Raw genomic sequence first — 21,267 nt, 5'->3', positions numbered from 1 at the left:
GAGGGCACGAAACCAAGCTATGTCGCGTCTGTAGGGCAGCCTCATCAGAAGGGGTATCCTGAGCTACACACCTGACCCAGCGGTCCCACTCTTACTCAGCACTTAATGCCAGCCCTTAGAGCCTCTTGCCTGGGCAGGAGGAGTAGGCCCAAGTGCTCTGTACAGTCACTCTTTCCAGGAACAACTTCTAAGGAAAATTCTATGCTTCTGAACATCACAACCCTGTAGTGCCCAGCCTTAAAATACAGAAGCAGTTATTTTAAATGTTTGCTCTCCACGGGCACACTCCTGAGGCAGATCGACAGAGGAATCATTCTGATACACTGACCCAAAAGCATAATTTGGAAAAAAAAAAATGGAAAAAAGGCACAACTCTGAAATACACATTGAAGTACAAATACCTTTTGTTTCTTCCTTTTTTTTTTTTTTGAGCAATCAAGTACTAATTTTTATTACATATTTTTCCCACAACCTTCAGGTTTTTAGTGTTTGTGTGTTTAAGCCTTACACAAAAGTCTTGGGGTTTGGCAGGATTTGGGTTTTGTCAACTTCAATCTCTCTCAATCTCCTTCCCCCCTACTAAGACATATATTTTTTAAAAAATAACAACAAAACACCAGTGCAACACAAAATAACCTGTTACACACCAATCAGAACATGTATCCCATACTGAAAACCCACATACATTGAAAATTTAAGTTAGAACAAAACGTAAGTCAATTACAATATCAGAGGAGTTTTTTACATCAGTTTAGTATGTAAGTCTTGTATCAACACTGACATTTTCTTGAGATAACTGAAGGAGCACACTTTCAACAAAGTCCTGCTATTGTGTCTATATTGCCCCAATTTTAGGTACCCTTGCTTTTTCCCCACACTTTGGAATTCAGTATCATTTCAAACAAATGACAGAGGCAGCACAGGACTTCTCCTTTCTAGAATGGACCTCCTGTTGGTCCTGCACATCCCTGCCCTAAGCAAGTGTTTCAGATACCCAAGCACATCTGAAATGCTTTCAAATCTGAACTGCTCTCACTGAGCCTCTGATAGACCAATAAATCCATTTACTCAACATGTAAACACATACCTGTTCTACATAATGTTAACTTACTACATTAGTTCAACAATACAGGAGTATTTGCTGGGCAATAATAGTAATAGTACAAAGTCAAATTTAAATGCCTGTTTAGGCTGTTTTTATTACCACAACTTGATCTGCTCCTGTTACTTCTGCCAGAAGTTGGCTGTGCTAACTCCTAGGGTCAGCGCTGTAACCCCACTTCTGCACTTGTTCTCTTCACTTGTGCTTCTGTTTCCTTTCACCATCATTTCACAAGCAGTTAGATTTTTCTGTGACCAAAGCAACCCTTTCTGATAAATAGCCTCTCCCTGCTGATGCATAAATGAGGCCTTTATAATGCAAACTAAAAAGGGTGTGTTGGAATATCATCAGGCAAACAGACAGCTGGAGTCTGGGATCTGACAGAAGACCACATGGTTATTTGCCCGTCAGCTGCAAAGGTCACAGAGCCTGGACTGGTTCCTAGGCAATGCTGAGGAGAAAAACCTATGTTGTGATCCATCTGGGTCCCAGTAACACTAGGAAGGAAAGATATCCTGACAGTAAAATATGGGCTTCTGGAAAAAAGAAAAAGAGAACTTGAATGTCCAGTTGACAGGATGGTGACAAAGCAAAAGATCAGATTCATGAAGAACCAGAATATTTCTAGAATAAAGATACTTGTTCAGGAGGGCTGGAATTCACCTGAAGATAGGAGCAAGGTTGCTGGTACTAGGGATCAAGAAAGTGAAATTTTAAAATTAAGAGAGGGGATTAGAAGAGCACATGGTTCAAAAGCATGGCATTGCTATGCCAAAGGAAGGCATGCAGATTATGGGTCATCAAGTGAAGATACTGAGAAGAATCAAAGAACAAAAACAGACACACAGTGACTACAGAGCAAACAGAATGTCGAGAAGAAATTCCAACAATACACTGACTTCTACACAAAGAGGGGGGACTGGAACATCAAGCCGCAAACAAAAACACTAGCAATAGTCCTATTAGAAATACAGTAGAAAGGAAACAATTAGTTGGGTCACTAGTTTGCATCATCCTAGGATGCAAATTCATAGGGAAGACAGGTGATGACAAAGTAACCTTATATGCTACATAGTATTTAGAAACAAATCAAAATAAAACTCCACCTCATCAAGCAGCAGAGGTCTGGAGCTTGGACAGATCAGGAAAAGTCAGTGCTGGAACCACCAGGCATGGCCATACTACAGCAACACTGACAGCAGCACAGTAAGCAAGATCAGTAAAGGCACGCTGCAAGACTGATTAGAGGGAGATTTCAACTCCTCCCACATAGACTGAGTAAGCAGAGTACAAAGCAGAGACCAAAGTATCAGATAACTGTCAAAGGTTGTTCCATGGAGCTGCTAGTTAGGGAACATTCATGAGGAGCCACTGCCTTTGGCTCAGTCCAGAGCAGTAGCAATCACCTGCTTCTACACCCTGCAGCTGCAGAACCACTATGCATCAGTGGCCATAATAAGTTAAATTAAGCATCCCTACAGGAACAATGAAACCCAAGGAATCTACTATGGTTGTGCTTAATTTCAAAAAGTATAACTACATAAAAAAGAGAAAGCTTGTTGAAAGGAAGCTCTAACAGACAGCTATGAGAAATAAAATCTGACAGCATCAAAGCTGCTTAACAACAACCACATGGAAAGTACAGAAATAATATTCACCACCTATTCAGAAAGACTTGATAAGAGCAAAGGCACACCAGCATGGCTCATTGCAGCTTTCTAGAAGCAAAAAGACATCCCCTTCAATAAGTCAGCACCGGGTCCGAATGAGGAAAACAGAAAAGACTGTAAACTCTAGCACTTCAAATGTAATAAGGCAGGCCAGAAAGAACTGGCGGAACAGCCAGGAAAGGGAATCAAATGAGTAATGATTCATTTTTTCAAACACATCAGAGGTAGGAGGTCTGCCAGAGAGTCTAAAGTGACGAACGATAATGGAGGTTTAAAAGGAGATACAGAGAACACAGTGCCACGACAGAGAAGCTTAACAAATGTTTGTTCTCACTCTGGAAAAATCTTGGGGGGTTCCCATGCTGGAGTCCTCCTTTGTGAAGAACTTGATGAATGTGTCTGAATCTGATGGGACTTTTTGTGGAACAAAGTGACAAATGAATGGTAAGAAGTAGTTTAGGACTATATAGTATCACTCCACAGGTCTAATTAAATTCAAAAAGCTTAATTACTAATCACCATACATACACAGCCTCTAAATTGGAGCTGCCTTCATAGTAGGTGAGAATGGGAGTATGGCTTAAAAAAAAAAAAAAAAAGATTTGAGACTACAAAAGACCAATCACTGTTCTGGATACATCAGGACAGATAAAAATGAAGATGAGAATTAGGAAACATCAACACAGCTTTTGCAAAAGAATATCCCTCTCTACAGACTTTTTGGAGTTGCTAGGAATGATCAGACAAAAAGGTTCAGGGAAATATAACAAGAATCATCAAAGACATGGAACAGTTTCCATACTCCCTTTGAGTATGGAAATGACACCAGGAAGTTGGAATATGAAAGGCACAAAAGCATCTTGTCCAACACAACAATTAGGATGCATTTGATGGAAGAAACAAACTAGAAACAAGCGAGAGACAAGTTCTCTAGTCACAGAGGCATCAGATGTTTGAAACTCCTTGCCGAACTGAAAGCTGAAAGTTTATGTGGGCTCAAGCAAAGACTGGACAAGTTCACAAGAGACATCATCTGAGGGTTACCAAATATACAGAGCCACATCTGGCTCAGGAAGTCCCTGAATTAAAAATAGCTGGAGGCTTGGAGAGTATTGGGGGAAGTATCACATGCTTCCTTTATTTTGACTCTGCTCTAGGTGTCCAATTAAAGCCTCCACTGGAGGCGGGATACAGGGCTACATGAACCCCTGATCTGACCTGATAGCACCATGTGTTCTAACCTCTTTGCAATAGATATTCAAGTCCCACAAGAAACCAATGAAGATTTGGTTTGCAAAGTGATAAGTAACAAACATAAGCAACCTGAAGAGCAACAACACCTCGATTGCCAGAAGCTATTTCTTAAATATTTCTTAAATATTTTCCCTAGCAATCTGCTTCCAGATACTGGTTTAAAAAGGAATACTGGGCTCCTCTTCTGATCTTACTTATCAGTTATTCATGTTGGCATTTTCTTCCATATCCTCCCAATCCAAACTGTTTTAGAAAAACAACCAAACACCACCATGTACATTTAGATGCTGTACTCTTCAGTGCAGAGACCCATCACCGCTGCCTTAGCAGAGCACTCAATATAATTCTGCAACTGCTTAAATAAATAACAAACAACTGGCATGCAAATTAATCCTTCTGCTTTACTGATGGGGATCACAAGATACCGCTTATGGACAAATGTTTATTAAACAGCATGAAAAAAAAAAGTGTAATTAAAATCTCCCCAGAACAAAACAAATCTAAAGCCAATTATTTACAATGGTTGGAGCGAATGTCCCAAGCATCCTCTTTCCTTGTAAAGTAAACCCTCCCTCCCATTCTCCCTTACACCCACATTCTCTGTGGCCTCACAATGCAGGAGATGAGAATTTGGGAAACTTCATCACGCCTTTGGTAGTGCACACATTCTTGGGACGGTTAAAGAGAAAACAGACCTGAGTTTGAATCTATTTCTAGGCAAGTGCAGAAACTGCAATAATTACTTTGACTCGTATCTGACTTACACAGTACAAATAGCATTATTTTGGGAGAAGTATGACTGACCATTAGTGACTAAACCACTCTGAACACAAAGAAAGAAAGAAGAAGAGTAAAAGAAGAGCGAAATTGGCAGCCAAAATGAAGAGATCCAATTAAATCTGTAACTTAACCCATTATGTTTAATCCTTGTTTGAATAAAGGGTCTAGAGGCAGACATTCTTTGTCCAGGTAATACCTTGATAGTAATTGAAGTTTTAAGCAATTTTTGCATGCACAATCCATGACTGATATCATAGAGAAGCATCATTAGACAGCATTACAGTCATTAAAATAATTTTTAAAATTAAAATGTAACAGAATTGGTGTGTTAGCATAGGTGCACTAATAATACCAGCAATATGTAGTTACTGCGCTTTTAAACCATCCTGATGTTGAGATGCACTCAATAATGGAAGAAGCTTTACATGTCCTCTATCACAAAACGCTCACCTGACCCACATGAACACATCAGATACCGTGACATGTCACTACATAGGAAGAGTCCTGGCCCCATTGGTCATTGCTCCTCCCTGCAATCTGTTTGGTGCCCAAAAACTGAGGCAGATCCTGGATGATACTGGTAGAAGGCAACAGCACAATTTGGAAGCTGTGGTCCACAGTGTCATGATTTAAAAATCTGGGGGAAGACAGGTGTGTCTGCCCTGATCAGTTTGAAGCCCTGCTTACAGAGAGAAGGAAAACTGAACTCCAGAGGCAGGGGTGGCACTCAGAAGAAAGGGTGGCACTACCTGGTTCAGTGGCCTGATTTGCTGAGAAACATGAGACAGAACACTGTGAAACAAGTACCATCCTCACAAATGTAATTATCAGTAGCATTCCACTTTCTTAGCACCAATACCACTATAATTACACAGAAATTAGAATAAAAAATGTTTAGTGAGTGGGATTCTCAGGACAAAAAACCCTACCACCTGGTACTTTATACTAGGAGTAAACAGCACATTCTTTCAGTTAACAAAAGGTTAAAGTAAGATTTAATTCTAATTATTTTAATTTTACAGAGGTCAATTCAGTAGTAACTATAACAAAGCTGTCACACAGTTCCCATCAAACCTTCAAATAAAACTCTTGCAGTTTTCTGAAATATCTACTGCTTCAGTCTTAGACTTCCAAAGCCAGACCTCTGTCAAAACCTAAGTACTTTCCCTCAGACATTCAGACCATGCATTTCTCCATACTTTCAAATAGAAAGCTGTAATGGAAAACTAACCCCTTGACTTTCCCATGCTTAAAAAAAAAATCTCGTTCATATCTATAACTTTCAAAGTCACAAAAGTCCAGGTATATTTGTATGTTTAGATGAATTACAGAAAGAAGATAAATATAACATCCCAGTACAGGAAAATTCTCTGGCACATGTTCAGTGGAAGATTCTAACACTTTTAGGACAGTATGGTCTCCTTTCTCAAATCAACATGTTCAACCCCAGCGTTGTTGTGCACACACAAATTTAATTAAGTTACAAGTCCTCCTCACTGAACGACACAAAAAAACCCCAAAACCAAACCAAACCAAACCAAAAAAACCACAAAGGAAACCAAGTAAAAAGCTGGGTGTTGGTGTCAAGGCTATTAATCAGAGGTAAACCAGAAATCCTGATGCTAAGGCACTTTATTCATACATTCCATAAATTATATTACTTATCACTTAGCTTTGACCTTTTGACAGTACACTGGTCACAACATTCACCTGTGTTACTGTCCTTCCTAGACTGCTTGCCTTTACACTGAAGTAGGAACTTTAAAATCTTATTAAGAGCCTTTAAAATATTAACACTGGGCCTGATACTGGTCCACCCAGTGACCCAGAGCAAGGAAGCAAAAGGATAAAAAGCATGTTTCTGTGTCACAGCACAATAATCCCCATTCCAGAACTTGCAAGGTAGTAGATTTTGCAGAGTCATTAAATGTATGTCTATGTTGAAGACTGCAGTGCAGTACACAGATCTGCAAACTGGCTCAGCACTGGCAGGAGCCTACACCAAAAGCTGTGTTCGGCTAATTTGCTGTGCTCTACAGAAGGGTGAATTAGGTCAAAGGGAGATCCACGCTCTTATAGCCAGACTGCTTTTTGTACACAAGCCAGTTCATTTAAAAAGGCAGCTCAAGTATCTTTACGAGACGCAGCCTGCAATGCAGTCATACTCAGTGCTACTGTTAATGTGCAGGACAGAAAGGACAGGACTTCAAACACATGCCTGTATTCCCCTTTTCCTCAAAAACTGCACAACAGCACAATTACACCACTTGTCAGTGCAATGTATAAGGCATCACATATGTACCTGTCATGAGGTGCTCTCTATACATTGCCTTTTACTGTAGCTTAAATCAAAGCAACATGAGCTAACCAGTTATCAGTACAGGCAATTTTCCTCTCTTCTAAAAATAGAGGACTACAAAAGAAGAAAAAAAAAAAAGAAAAAAAGGAATAATGTAAAAAAACTACTAAGATTACATGATTAAAAAACTCTCCAGTCAGAAAATACAGATGTTAAGGTTCCAAAAGCAACATTAACTGAGCCATGTTGCATATATATAGCACCTTCTCTTTCTGATTTATGTTGTCAAAGGCATTTCATAAAATATAGAGGATGTGAAATGTGGCTCAGTTAATGTGGCTGCTAGAATCTTATCATTTATGTTTTCTGACTTCTTAGCTGTGCAACCTTCACATCTTATTAACATAGCTTTTTGCATAGACTGTAGTATGGAATAGTACTAATGTTTTATGTATTGACATATTTTTGATGTACTGAGATTTTGAATAAGTTTGCTATTCTTCATGATGAGAGCCAAATAAATAAAGACTACTACCACAAAATAGTCAATCATTTATACGGAAAAGCAATATCTCTTCTTCCAAAAAAGAACACTTTGATTCCCTTGTCAGAAATTGATGAAAACTACCTCTGCTGTAAATGCTAAATCTATGCCAATATCACAACCACCTCCCACTTCCACCTTCCCCTAAAAACAACAAACAAACAAAAATAAAAAATGTGCATGTTTTAGATGAGCTAAAATTAGTTTCAAGGGAGAGGTAAACAGCTGAGTCTAGAAACAAAAGGAAGAAATTTTTCCTACACAAGAGCCCGATAGTGTTGATTCACACAGTGAATTACAGTTCGAACTAATGCAACATTTGGTCTTCTCTGCAAATTAAGGGATGAAAATATCATAATCTCTTGTAAGAGATTTCCATATTACTATATCCTATCCCCTCAGACCAGCACTATAGAGAAGACTAAAAAATTGCAATAGAATTGTTTTCAGAAGAGCTATTTTGATATACTGTATTACAGATAAGAAGAAATCATAGTGCCCATATATATATATATACCTACACACACTTAAGTGATGAGTCAGATATCTATTCTTATACTCTGCCTTCCTTCCTTTTTTTATAAAGTGATCAAAACAATTAAAAGGGATCACGTAATCTGCTTAAGTAACAGATTTCCACTTTACAAACCAACATAAGAAAAAGCACATCAGAACTGTCTCAACCTGATCTCTCTGGTGTCTCCAACGATGCTTCAGTAAAAAACATGTAGGAAACCTCACATCTCACCACACTAGCAGCACAAATTTCATCTATGAAATGCCAGCCATTACAGAAAAATGCAAAAGCCTATATTTAACCTGATTTTCAATCATATAACAAATAATTTATCACAGGGCACTTCTTGTGCAACTATGAATGGACTACACAACATTCTTTGATCCCTAAATCCTCTATTTGCCATTTATTTTCCAGGAAATTTGTAACAATTTTGACCGCTATTTTTCTTCAACAGTGGTTAAAAAAATATAGTTAAAAATACTGAGAAACATGTTTCTTGTGACAAGTTCTGCAGTGCCATTCAAACCTTCTAAAGCAGGGAACACAAATGAGAGGTATGGGTTGAGTCTGAATAGCAGGTGATCTAGCTGCATGAGTAATCCTCCATTTTATGCCTTTATACACAGAAGACTCCCAACACTTAACTACTGGAGACTGAAAAATCCCTCTGTAAAATAGTTTCACTCTACTTTTTTCTGGCACATAGTCTTGGTAGCTGGAACAACTGCAAACATTATTCTTTAATCGCAGTAGTGAGAAAAGGCAGAATGTACATACACCCTGTTTACCATCATCTCCCCAGTATCTTGCACACCCTTGAGTTTTCCTTCTTTCTTAGTCTCTTCTGAGAGAGAAGGGTGCTTTTTAATTCATTCATGTTCTCCTCGAAAGATATCAATCTTGATGAATACTGTCTTTACCATTTCTAAACTCAACGGCTTTCAGAGCTAAATCATTTGAGATTGAACTGTTCAAAGTCCTTCACTGTATCTCTTAAAAATAGCAAGAGAAGAATACAAAAGATCTTCCATAGGGAGCGATACCATGCCCTCTTGAGTGAGCTATGCTCTTCTCTTCTTTCCACATAAACTTGTCCAGTTCTACTAGACTATAGGGCTTCAGACCTTTACAGTGCACACCCTCTTTCCCCGATAGTTGCTTGTCTTCTCCTTTCTTTATTCCTATCCTGCATCTGGGGAGGGACAACCCCAAGCACCAGTATATGGTGGAGGCCATCCCAGTTGAAAAGCAGCTTGACAGAAAAAGACCTGGAGGTCCTGGTGGACAACATGCTTAACATTAGCCAGCAATGTGCCCTTCCCACAAAGGGAGTTAATGGTATTCCGGGCTGCATCAGACAAAGTATTGCCAGCAGCTCAGGGGAGGTGCTTCTGCTCAAGTCTGGTGAGGCTACACCTGGAGGACTGCGTCCAGTTTTGGGCTCCCCAGTACAAGAGACACATGGACGTACTGGAGAGAGTTCAGCAAAAGGCCATAAAGATGATTAGGGGCTGGTGCATTCCTCTTATGAGGAAAGGCTGAGAGAGCTGGGAGAGTTTGGAGAAGAGAAGGCTCAAGAGAGACCCTATAGCAGGATTTCACTATGTAAAGGAAGTCTAAAAGAGAAGTGCAAAGGGCTTTTTTACAAGGGCAGGTAGTGACAGGACAGGGAAGAATGGCTTCAAACTGAAAGAGAGTACGATTAGATCCGATATTAGAAAGAAATTCTTTACTGTGAGGATGGTGAGACACTGGGACAAGTTGCCCAGAGAAGCTGTGGATGCCCCATCCCTGGAAGTGTTCAAGATCAGGCTGGATGGGGCTTTGAGCAACCCAGTCTAGCGGAACCTGTCCCTGCCCACGGTAGGGTGTTTGGAATTAGATGATCTTTAAGATCCCTTCTGACCCAAACTGTTCTATGATTCTATGAGTCAGTTTAGTAGTTTCTTAGTACAAAGTTAACAGCCTAGGAGCACACCCAGTTTCTAATCTTTAACAGTTAGAGAACCCCTCTGGTTTTGGCCCAGATATCTTTGAGGAGGTCACCACTTTTGAGTTAACCCCCACTGCTCTGCCTCCTGGCCTGACTCTGAAACAGCAGACCAGTAGGTTGCTATCACATAGAGCAAGTCATCTTCAGTTCCAGTCCCTCATTTTTTTAAGGGATATCACACTTCTAATCAGGAAAAACTTGCCATGAACACGCAATAAGAGAAGAGATTTACAGCTCTTTGTGTTCTCATTACAGATTTCAAACCCCAAATAGTGTCCACAGCATAGGAGGTCAACACACAAAGAAAAAGGCACGACCTCCCACAGCTATCATTTAGGTTCAGCAATTTCTGTGACAAATTTAGTCGTTTGTACAGTCAAAATTCTGCTGGTTGCTTCTACCTCTGTAGGATCAAAATCATACTTTTTATCTGGACACTACAAATTCCCCACAGCAAGGAATCCTGAAGCAAACAGAATGTCTGGATGAACCAACTGGCTAAGAAAATCTGATTACTTGATTACCCACCCAGCATAATTTATCATCTTGTTGCATAGAATTAACTGCCTAAAATCGAGATCCCATTCCCATGGCATAGTTCCTCAGCGTTCCTTCTGGGGTACTTAGGCTGGCTTAGAAAAACAAGAAATACAAAGCAACTCCTATCAAAACCTCTTTTTCTTTAGATGAATTTGATCAAAGATCATCACCAATAAAACCAAAACCAACCAACCAACCATAACAAAACAAAACAAAAGAGGAAGATATAAATCTTTTCTGCGCCAGCTTTTCTTTCCCTTTCCCTATTCAGAACAGATTAAAAAAAAGTCAGCCTCTATGATTTCAAATATTGTTGGAAGTATTTTTAAAAGAAAACTTTCAAACTACTCCTTGTAGTCACAAAGTGCTCATATTTGATTCATTCCATTTCTATTATTTAATTTGACCTATTACTTAGCACTGGAAGACATCAAAAGAACCCTGACAGAAACATCAAAGACATCAATCTTATAAATTCACAGCTGAAACTATATAGCACATCATAATTTCTTAAATAATTACAGTTTTACTATACTCAAAATAAGATGATTATTGTAAATTATTCCTCATATCAGTTACCACAAGTTTTAGAAACATCTGTTAAATGTAAGTATCTGGATACATTTAATCCAATTCATGTAACATTATACTCAAAATGGAACAGAAAAATAAACGAGAGCCTTTAAAGTCGTAACATTATTTACCAAAAATTATCTATTTTGCTTAATTGAAAATAGCCCCCTTAAAAACTTATAAAGAATCAGCCAACAAGTTCATTCATTCATTCTGCCAAACTACTGGAATTCTTTTTTTTTATTAACATTGCAACTAATCTTAACTCAAATATTGGGCTATATCAGTTTATCTTTATAATACCTACTATTCTTCAAAGCATCTCCAGTATATCCATGCTTGCTCCTTCCCTTCTTGAAAGCTCAAATCCCTTTCTTCCTAAGGCTGGTTGGTTTGAGCTATTAGCTGAACACCTTTTTTGTTAAAGCATTCACAAAACAAATTTTTACACTCACGATAAAATGCTTCCGTCTCATTTATGTCCAGACTGAAGTAATATCTGTACACAAAATTAACACACAAGTGTATAATTGTAGTTTTATGCTCAAGTGCCCCAATTATGCACTTTAAAACACTTTAAAGGATCCATCAGGAACATTCAATACCTCCAAACTGTATAGTCTTGAGGAGCGTCTTTTGACAAAACAGCTACATTACAGGGAATTCTTTCAGCTAAAAACAAAGAAAGCAATCAACTTTGTGGGTTTTTTGCTCCAAGACATCTGAACTGTAAGGAATGGTGGAATTTGTCTCGTGCAAGCACATTTTGCCACAAGTAAGAGACAAGCAGGAAACTGAATAGTTCGTTTTGCTTTTGTGTAATAAAGGTGTTCCAGGCAAGCACAAAAGAGGTTCAGCATTCAGCTTGTTTGGAAAGGTGATTAAGGATGTCTGCAGCACCCAAGTGGGGACCCCACACCTTCCTGAACTGCAACTCCTCACATATCCTCGGTGAATATTCAGTCCTCTGTGTTCTCACTTCTCCTTACAAAATACTTTTAAGAAGCAGTCTTTTCCAAAAAGAGGCTGCAGGAGGTGACTGTCAACAGTTTTTTGTTACATAAATTTCCCTGCCCATGCGGTGGAGGAGAGAAATCTATGCACTGAAATGGGTTACAGGTGCTCACACGATGCATTACACTGTTGCACACAGACTGGTGATAAACTTGCAGTATCCTTCATTGTGTATTTTCAAGGTGGTTTCCCATGACAAACACATACTCTTAATAAACAAGAGGTGAGGAAATCTGGAATGGTAAAAAACAGTGAGCACAACAAGAGGGTAGACACCTCATTACATTAAAAAGCAATGTACAAAGAAAAAGGCCTCAGGCTGACTCAAGGATGGCTCAATAGTGAGGCCATGTTAGCAAAGATTTTCCTCAATAAAACCAAGACGTGGTAACTTACAGTGAGAAAATTAAATGCTTTGTGCAACTCATATTGGATCAAGTGTCAGGTGCATATAGTCACTACTGATTGACTGTCCACAAAGAGATGAGATGAGATGAGATGAGATTAGCCTATTTAAGGGTCACAGTCCTCCAAGAGCGATCAAAAGCACCAGGCAGAGTGAGCCAAAATGGCAGCTGCTGTTGCAGTTCTCCAGAGGGGCCAAGAGAGCACTGTGCTCTTCCAGAGGTGGTAGAAAAAGCACATGTTCTTAGGAGGGAGCCATTCAAAGTTGTTCTAAAGGAAACACTCCATGCAGAAATGCTCCCCAGCTCCTCATCTAATTCACTGTATGTGCTCCTGCCTCACAGCTGCCGAGTGCCCACCTCTGCATGCTGAGGACCTGGGGAAGGAAGAGGTCTCCTGACAGCAGGCACCACAGAAGTAGACACTGTAGGGGTTGTTGACCTTTTGTATAAGGCTCCAGGGGCTACAGCACCAAGACAGTTGGTCTAAAGCTGCAAGCCAATCTCTTTGCTGCCAGAGATGTCCCACTTTTGGCTTCTCTCTTCACCCAAATTCCCCCTAGCTGGTCTGACCCTCTACTGAGCTGTTACACCACACTAAGATAGCAGAAAGGTAATGTGCAGCCTTCTGCTGACTTAGCACACAGAAACAACTCAACATGGTCAGATGGACCCAGAGGTGACGAGAGCCAAGCAACACTGCAGGTACCAGCTGGGTTGCTTTGGCTGCTGTTGAAGTGCAGAGTCTTTGGTTTTGGTTTTCCTGGGCTCTCCTCATCCTGTGAATCCAAATCTACAGTTCTCACTTTCCAAAAGAACACCCCATATGCAAAGTAACAACTTCCAGCTCTCCAGAAGAGAGAACATGAAGAGCCTTTCTAAGAGACAGGTGCCACGTGAAAGCTGCAGCCTGAAGTGTAGCTACAAAAGAAGCCCCTTTCCTTGACTTTCAGGGAGGACATTGGCTTTTCAGGTCTTCTGAAACTCAATACACTCAAATTCTGCCACAAAATTTAACCCACTTTAAGCAGAAAAATCACTGCAAGCTCTCACCTAGAATGACTTCCAAGGGAAAGTAGTGACACAAGGAGGGGGTAGCACGAAGCAGAAACAAGTATTTAATGCATTTCAGGAACATTCTTTGCATGAAAGTAAAGTGGGTAATGCCCATTTAGATTAGTTCTTCAATATTATTAGGACAATGATCACTTATCTATGTTGGTAGATATTTAAGCCTCTCGTTTTGGTTTGGCAAATCTTCCTCTGAGTACTCAACTGGCTACATTATTTTTCAGGCATGAGCTTCTACGATTAAACTAAGCTACTGATTTTGCAGTTGCATAACTATTTAAAATATTTCCAACAACAGGTCAGTATTTCTCAGCAGCTGGTATATACCTTCTAGAGCACAAAGTTCACACGTCCTGAAGAACAGGTATTATAGTTTTAAAAGCAGGTATCTTCACTACTTAATTGGCTCTGAAGTATATAAATCTGATTTTTTTTGAGAGTATAAAACTAGGGAGAAAAGCTTAGGAAGCAGCACTGTCTGCTTTGGAGGGAGTACTCACCCATCTGCCCTTCTGGCCAGAGGTTTAATAGATTTCTATTTTTATAAAGGACATAAGGGGAGGGGGTGGCTCCATCAGTTTCCTACAGAAACCCAGCTGCCAAACTGGATGTGCCAAAGGGGAATTTTAGGGAATTTTAAAGAGATAACCTCTGCTGAGACTGCAATGTCAGCTTTGTAACCTCATGACTGGAACATGTGCAGTGAATGCTGGATTGAAAAAGCTGTGCTATGGGAGTTAGAAGAAAGAAAAGGAGAAAACACGAACAGCACGAACTGGGATTATTACTCTGTGATGAGAAGAGGACTGGAGCTAAAAAATACTGTTAGTTCACTATGAAAAAATACATCTATAGAGTAAGCTCACTTTGATTTGAGTATTTATTGATAACCTATGTGCGCTTCCATCCTCTCAGCCCTAATATGGTCTCTGCATTTTATGCTGATGCTGTTGTTCCATTTAGCTGTTCAGTTGCAGTGTATTTTAAACAACACACGGAGCCAAACTGACCTCTGGTTTAAATGTTCAGCATGGAAACTGAGGGATGGGGGTTGAGCAGAGAAAAGGAGAGGAACAGGAGCACTGCCAATTAAAAACAAACAATAAATAAATAAATCAAAACATTAAATAATCTGTACTCTTTCAGTCTAGTCCTTCAGCTTCTACTGATTTTTATGTTAACAGAAAAAACTAAGCTATATCCCCTTCGTTTAAAATTATCAAGACTTTTTTATTTTACAGAAAATTGATAAAGAACTATGGCATGTGCTACTATTTACTCACCAAGATCACAGTTTGAAGAAATTTAGTAAGCTAAGGAAGCTGTAAAACATTTGTGATTCAAAACTAAGATCAACATTCAAAACAGTAAGGGCAGCCAAACAACCCACACAAATACAGTAGCCACAAATACCTTCAAAGGTCTATAAAAATAGGGAGGGATGAGCATTGAAAATTCTTAGTTGGGGATTAAAAAGGTGAAATTAGTGATTTTCACCTAGACAAGTATATTTCTATACTAAATTACAGAAAGGGAAGTCTCTTCTGGGTAAGACCCCATTACAAAACACTTCCAATGTCTACCTGTTTTCTTACTCTCCTCACATATAGCAGTGTGCTTGCAAAAGCATCCCTTTTACTATATTTAAAATAGATGGGAAAGGATGATGTCATCACATTTCACCGAGAAGAGAAGCAGTAATAAATACCCTTTTGCAGTGAAAGCAGGAATGCTTTATGATAAAATATAACAGCTCTTTAAAAAGAAACATTTCAAAGTAACAGGAATCTTAGAAAGGTAAAATAAATTAATAGTCTATGTTGTTAAAAATTATCTACAAATCTTTATCATCCAGTTCTTTCAATAGCTCCAATACGTGGTGAATGTCATTAAATTACCAATCTAAGAGAAGAAGCTGTCTTCAAACCTGAAGATATATGTCCTGTTGAGCCTAATATTTAGGAGTGTTTAGAAAATATTAAAAAAAAAAAAAAAAAAGTGGTAGGGTTTGGGGAGTTTTGCTTTTTTTTCTTTTAAGGGAAGCTGTCAACTGAGGACCCATAAACCCAGCTAATTTTATAACCTCAGATCATAAGGCATACAAGGCATATACTAATATATGTTATCTTTAACCAAATGTTGTTTGTTTCACCAGTGGTAGTTCTTTCTGGGCAGCACTTCATTGAGGACCTGCTCCCTTGAGGAAAGAGAAGTTGCTTCAGCGCAGTTCTCTCCAGAAGAAAAGGAACGTAATCAAATAATTATCACCCAGTGTAGCCATTCTGTGCATCAGAGACAAAAACCTAGACAAGCATGTCTTTAAAAGTATTGCCTCTTCTACTTTATTGCCTGTAACTGATCTGAAAATAATATTACTTCATCTTCAAGTCACAAAGAAAACAACTTGTTATACTGCAAGTGGCTTTTCCACTGCCTTGCCATAAGAAAAGCTTTGCCAAGTCGGAAGATTTTTGCTCTCTCAGAAAAAAGGTATTTCTATGATGTATTGTAAATCTTTACTTCCCTCAATTGGGAGGTAGGTTTTTATGCCTTTCAGAATTTATTATGTCTGCTTGACTGTGCCTTCCTAAAGATCCCTTTCAGCTTCTGTTCCAACTAGTGAAAATTCTCTCAAGTGCAGTAATGCAAAGGGAGTAGGAATGAAATTCAGCACATGAACAGAGCAGACACACAATGTAGTGCAGTGCTTTTCAAAGCCCTACGAAGCACATTACGGCTTGATTCATGAAATACCCTAATTCAAAGTACTTGCTATGTAGGTCTTATAACTTATTAAACATGATATTATAAATAAAACCATGAAGTCAGCCCCAGTTGAAACACATACATTTCCAAAGAACCCCTACAAACCCAGTAAAGTCTTCAGTCCTTTCTATACATCTTTCCTACCCACATCCTTATTTATTTCCATTATGTGTGATTGTGGTTCCAACTCTACAAACTACTAAGCAATTTTAAATTTTAATCATAAGAGTAGCGTCACTGAGCTTAAGAGGACCAACGCTACTAACATAACCAGTGATGCACAATGAACGTATGAACTGAGGGATTTCTACTGCAATACCCTTGGGGCAAGGAATTTGGGTTTTTTATACATTTCACAAAGCAGCATATAATTTTGCTGGCAAACAGAAAATAAAGATTTCAGTTTTAAAATTTTCATATCACCAGCAAGCCCTAAGAGGAAAGCAAAAAGCCCACAAAAAGCTCTGAAATGTGTCAGATTAAAAGGATCTCCACAATCTTTTTTCTGATGATCATAGTCAGGAAAGGTATAAGATATGATACAAGAGATTTGTGATTAATTGGTAAGCTCATCAGGTACTAATTTTTCCTGCTGCCATTCCCAGCTATCTTCTTCTCCTTTTGTCAAAAGCAAAGGAGTTCCAATAAAATAAGAATAGACTACACTACTTCTATGAAAAAACCCAAACAAAATCAAAACCAGTTTCAGCTACACTAACTGTAACTTCCTTACGTTTTTTCTACTGTTAACTGTTTTCTACTGTTCACTGACTTCTTCAGTCAGTAAAAAAGGGAAAAAATTAACACAGAGGCACTATCAAATCACTATCTCAGAAACAAGCAAGAATTGTCCTAGCAATGCCTCTTTGATATTTTAGTATACACTGCTTTAGACATTCAATACTATTTATTGAACAGCAAATTTATCCTTCATGTGCTCAAAGTGCAGTAAATTCCCCCATAAAATAAGGGTGCAGGACAACCTTGATAATTTTAACTACTGAGAAGTTTGTCTTGGATCTACAAGGTACACAAAGCAAGTAAGATATACAGAAATGGAAGCCAAGGCTGTTTCAGCAAGATTATATGTTACTAATACATTAGGATTGCAGTATTTGGTCTCGCTACCAAGTATGAGCAAGAGTATTTCACTACCTTTTATAAGATGAATTGATTATTACCATGACATTTCAACCACATGCAAAAAAGACAGGTGACACTACAGTGTAAATGTGCTATCTATTCAACAGTGGTGATTTTTGAGAGTGAGCTTTTCAAGTTTATCCTAACAGGGCTATTTCACAAGCAGAAAATAGTTTTATTCCCTTATGTCAAATAACATTTATATATCTGTAACGTGCACCATACCACAGAAAGGGAGACATGAAGAAAAACACAGCTTTACAGATATGACTACCAGCCCACAGTTTGGCTTTATAAATAATGCCGAAGTAAACAGTATCTGCATATAAATAACCATTCTTATATTGACTGTTAAATACACTGACAGAACCAAACAGCAGCACAATGTTGCTTACTGTAAAAATATCTGCTTTTGTTTTAAACATATAAACAAAATATTTATTTTTGCAACCATCAAAGCAAGCATCTGAGTTTTGATTTTCTCTGTGAGCAGCACATATCTATAAATAAAGGAAGAGAGGGGAGAAAAAAACCCCAACAAGGTAGGGAAAAAAAAGACACAAGTGAGCTCTCCCACTATTGACAAGGCTTATAATCCAGAAAAATCTGCCGTGTGAGCCAAGGCATGGCAACATAGCGTTTAGGCACACAGAGGAGAAATGCTTGTAAATTCCACTGGTCCAATGAGCAGAGACACAGTTTTCATAATTTTATCATTGTGCTCCACGGCTGAGCGGCTGTCAGGCCAATGGCAAGGCACAGGTTCCCATTTGAATGACATATGGGTTCACCCAACCAGAGAGATGTTAGAGCATTAAATACCACAAACAGACAGGACAAGAATACAAAAAGCCAAATTAGCGCTCGCGCAATGGTGCGCTCCGGCAGGGACCTGGCTGCTCCCGCCCAGCGCCTCCACCAGGTCCCTGGTGTCGGGAAAACCGTGTCCTCCAGATAACAGACTCTCGCCTCATAAAACTCAAACACACACTGAAAAATTGTATTTCAAAGGGTGACGGGAAAATAAGAAAACGTGTATTTTTAAAACACTGGGAAATGTAGACTTGGACATGTGGTGAGTGAGAAGTGAGCAGGTATTACTCTTTCCCACAGTAATTCTAAAGAGCGCCATGGAAAATACATTTTACCTTTGTGGAAAGCTGTTCTTCAGACAGAAGTGTTTAACATGTTATATAAACATGTTATGCAGTGAAATGTAAAACACAGGGGGATTTTCATCACATTTATTGCATTTGTTAGCCAAAACATAGTAGTCTTGTAATCACCACCACTGCTGTAGTAAAACACTTCAGTAATATTAACAAAAAAGTGCTTTCAGCCAAGCTTGTTGAATTGAAGGGGAAAGAGATTACATTGAACATCTTCGACCTAAACAAAACAACAAAACCAAACAAAACCCACAAAGAACTGCAGTTGAGAATGCAAAAGGAGAGCATGGGGCTGATTTTAGCCAGCAATTCACCATCCCCTTTTGGAAACAAACTAAACCCAAGCCACATAAATTACCGAATACTGCCTAAGACACACGCTGTCCCCTCCATGTGCACTGTGACAGAGCAACACACGAGCCACACAATAACACCACAGGAAGTCCACGGGAAGTTCAGACTTCGGGGAGCTCATAGAGGAATTGCATTAGCAGTTTTCAGGCTTTGGTCCGTAAATACAAGTCAAGAAGTTCACCATAATCGCATATAATGAACACCACCTTTCCACAGCAGGATTTGCAAAAGCACAGGTACTCAGGCTGCCAAAGAGACCCTGCCTGTTTACAGGCGACATTTCTGGTGAGGAGGACTGGGCACCTTCAACCCTGCCCCTCACCCTGCACCCATTCACCTGCAGCCTCCCCACAGCTCCTAACAGCTCAAGGATGTGCTACAGATGGTGCCTTCCACTGTTATTAAAGGGATTTTTTTCTTCTCAGTCTTTCTGTGCTCTGTTTTCACTCTGCAGATCTCTCTAGACATGGTCTCTTTAGATTTATTTTATAATACCAGGATCCTCTTCTGTTTGTACTGTGTTTTTCCTGCTCTCATGCATTTTACCCTTTCAGTCCTAACACTATCACCATGTCTGTGCAGAAGACTTGGGAGACTTCACTGGATTCTGAAACATTCTCCATCAATAAACTGAAATGACCAGGAGGGAAAATTATCATTAGGCCTACATTCAAAATAGCTGTTTAGGTCAAGGGTACTGATTAATTACTACAGTTCAAAAGCCACTGACAATTTCTTCCCAACCAAGAAATAACTACTGTACAAGAGCAACAATCCATATTAACGTTTATCAAGAGTTATTTAATCACACACAATTTATTATTTAAGTGGCTGAATTTGTACTTCACAGGTAAAAATTAATACTTTTTAGGACAACAGTGCATTGTTAGGAAAAGCAACAACAAAGCCATTTTTTTCTTTTAAAATTCCAGTACCACATCACTATCTGCTACCTCTTCTTTTTACATTCCAGTAAACTATATTACAGGTTAATCTATGCCCCAAGGTTTATCCCAGCAGTATCTTTTAACTTCTGAATTTGTTTTGTCTGAGAACTTCATATTCCAGCATGACTTTCAACTGAACACATGCAGCTAATATTCTCTCATCTTTTTTGTAGTTAATCACTAAGAACCCATTTCAGGACTATATATACCAAAATACTGAAAGAAAGCCCCTCTGACTCAGGAAACCCCCCAAATTAATTTAAATATCTCCTTAATTGTTCTCATATAAGAAAGCTGTGTGCCACCTGAGAGCATAAGATGAAGAGTAAATTAATCAAAGACTAGGAAATGTACTCCTTAGTTATTTTAACATCTAATGGTAGAAAATTATTTCAAAGCTACCCATACATACAAAGAACAGTGCTGGAAAACACAAGAAAAGTAGATAGGAAGCAGAACTGTCGGTGATGTCCTCCTTAGAACACTGTCTCAGACAACAACTCTCATACCCTCTAGGCTAATCCATTCCCATGCTCTGTGTCGGAAGATGACACTCATATTAAAATATCCATCAAAGCCCCCCCTACCTTAGACAAGGAAAAAGAAGGCAGCACAACTAATGGAAAGAAACTATCTGAGCTGTAGGCAGAGCATCTCCTCCCTTGCCATTAATTCTCCTCACTCCACCATGCTAAGGGAAGTTGGCAAACTGAGAAAGAATTCCCAATGCAACAAAGTAGGAGCTTTCAAAAAAGCTTAGGAAAGGAGGAGAGTAAGGCTGAAGATTAATAGGGCACTCAGAGCTCAGCAAAGTGCAGGACAGAGGGGGAAAAAATAAAATCAATGTCTGTGACATAACAAAATAAAAGAAACATGAAAACCACTTTTTCCTTAGAAGTTAATTTTTTTCAATTATACGCATGAAGATTTCAGTGTCTGATAATGAGATGTGAAAACTCATGTGGGTTAGTTTAGGGTGTTTTGTTTTGTTTTTTAAATAAAGTGCAGTACCAAACATGGCAGAAATTATTAAAAGTGGTTTAGGAAGTTTTCAACCCAGAATGAAAGCATTTTTACACATACACACAGAGAGAGAAAAAATCAAAGTCTGTCAAAACAGAAAG

General features: G+C 38.9%; 2 protein-coding genes across 2 annotated transcripts in view; both read right to left on the bottom strand.

The window, feature by feature from the left end:
* ZDHHC14 (zinc finger DHHC-type palmitoyltransferase 14) overlaps positions 1-21,267 on the bottom strand; it is a 645,017-nt gene that overhangs the window by 449,128 nt on the left and 174,622 nt on the right. The gene's annotated exons all lie outside the window — the stretch shown is intronic.
* ARID1B (AT-rich interaction domain 1B) overlaps positions 1-21,267 on the bottom strand; it is a 326,431-nt gene that overhangs the window by 245,303 nt on the left and 59,861 nt on the right.

The sequence above is a fragment of the Myiozetetes cayanensis genome, unplaced genomic scaffold, assembly GCF_022539395.1.
Source record: "Myiozetetes cayanensis isolate MyiCay16 unplaced genomic scaffold, myiCay2020 scf2-11, whole genome shotgun sequence".
NCBI lineage: Eukaryota > Metazoa > Chordata > Aves > Passeriformes > Tyrannidae > Myiozetetes > Myiozetetes cayanensis.
This window is presented reverse-complemented; position numbering and strand designations above follow the sequence as displayed.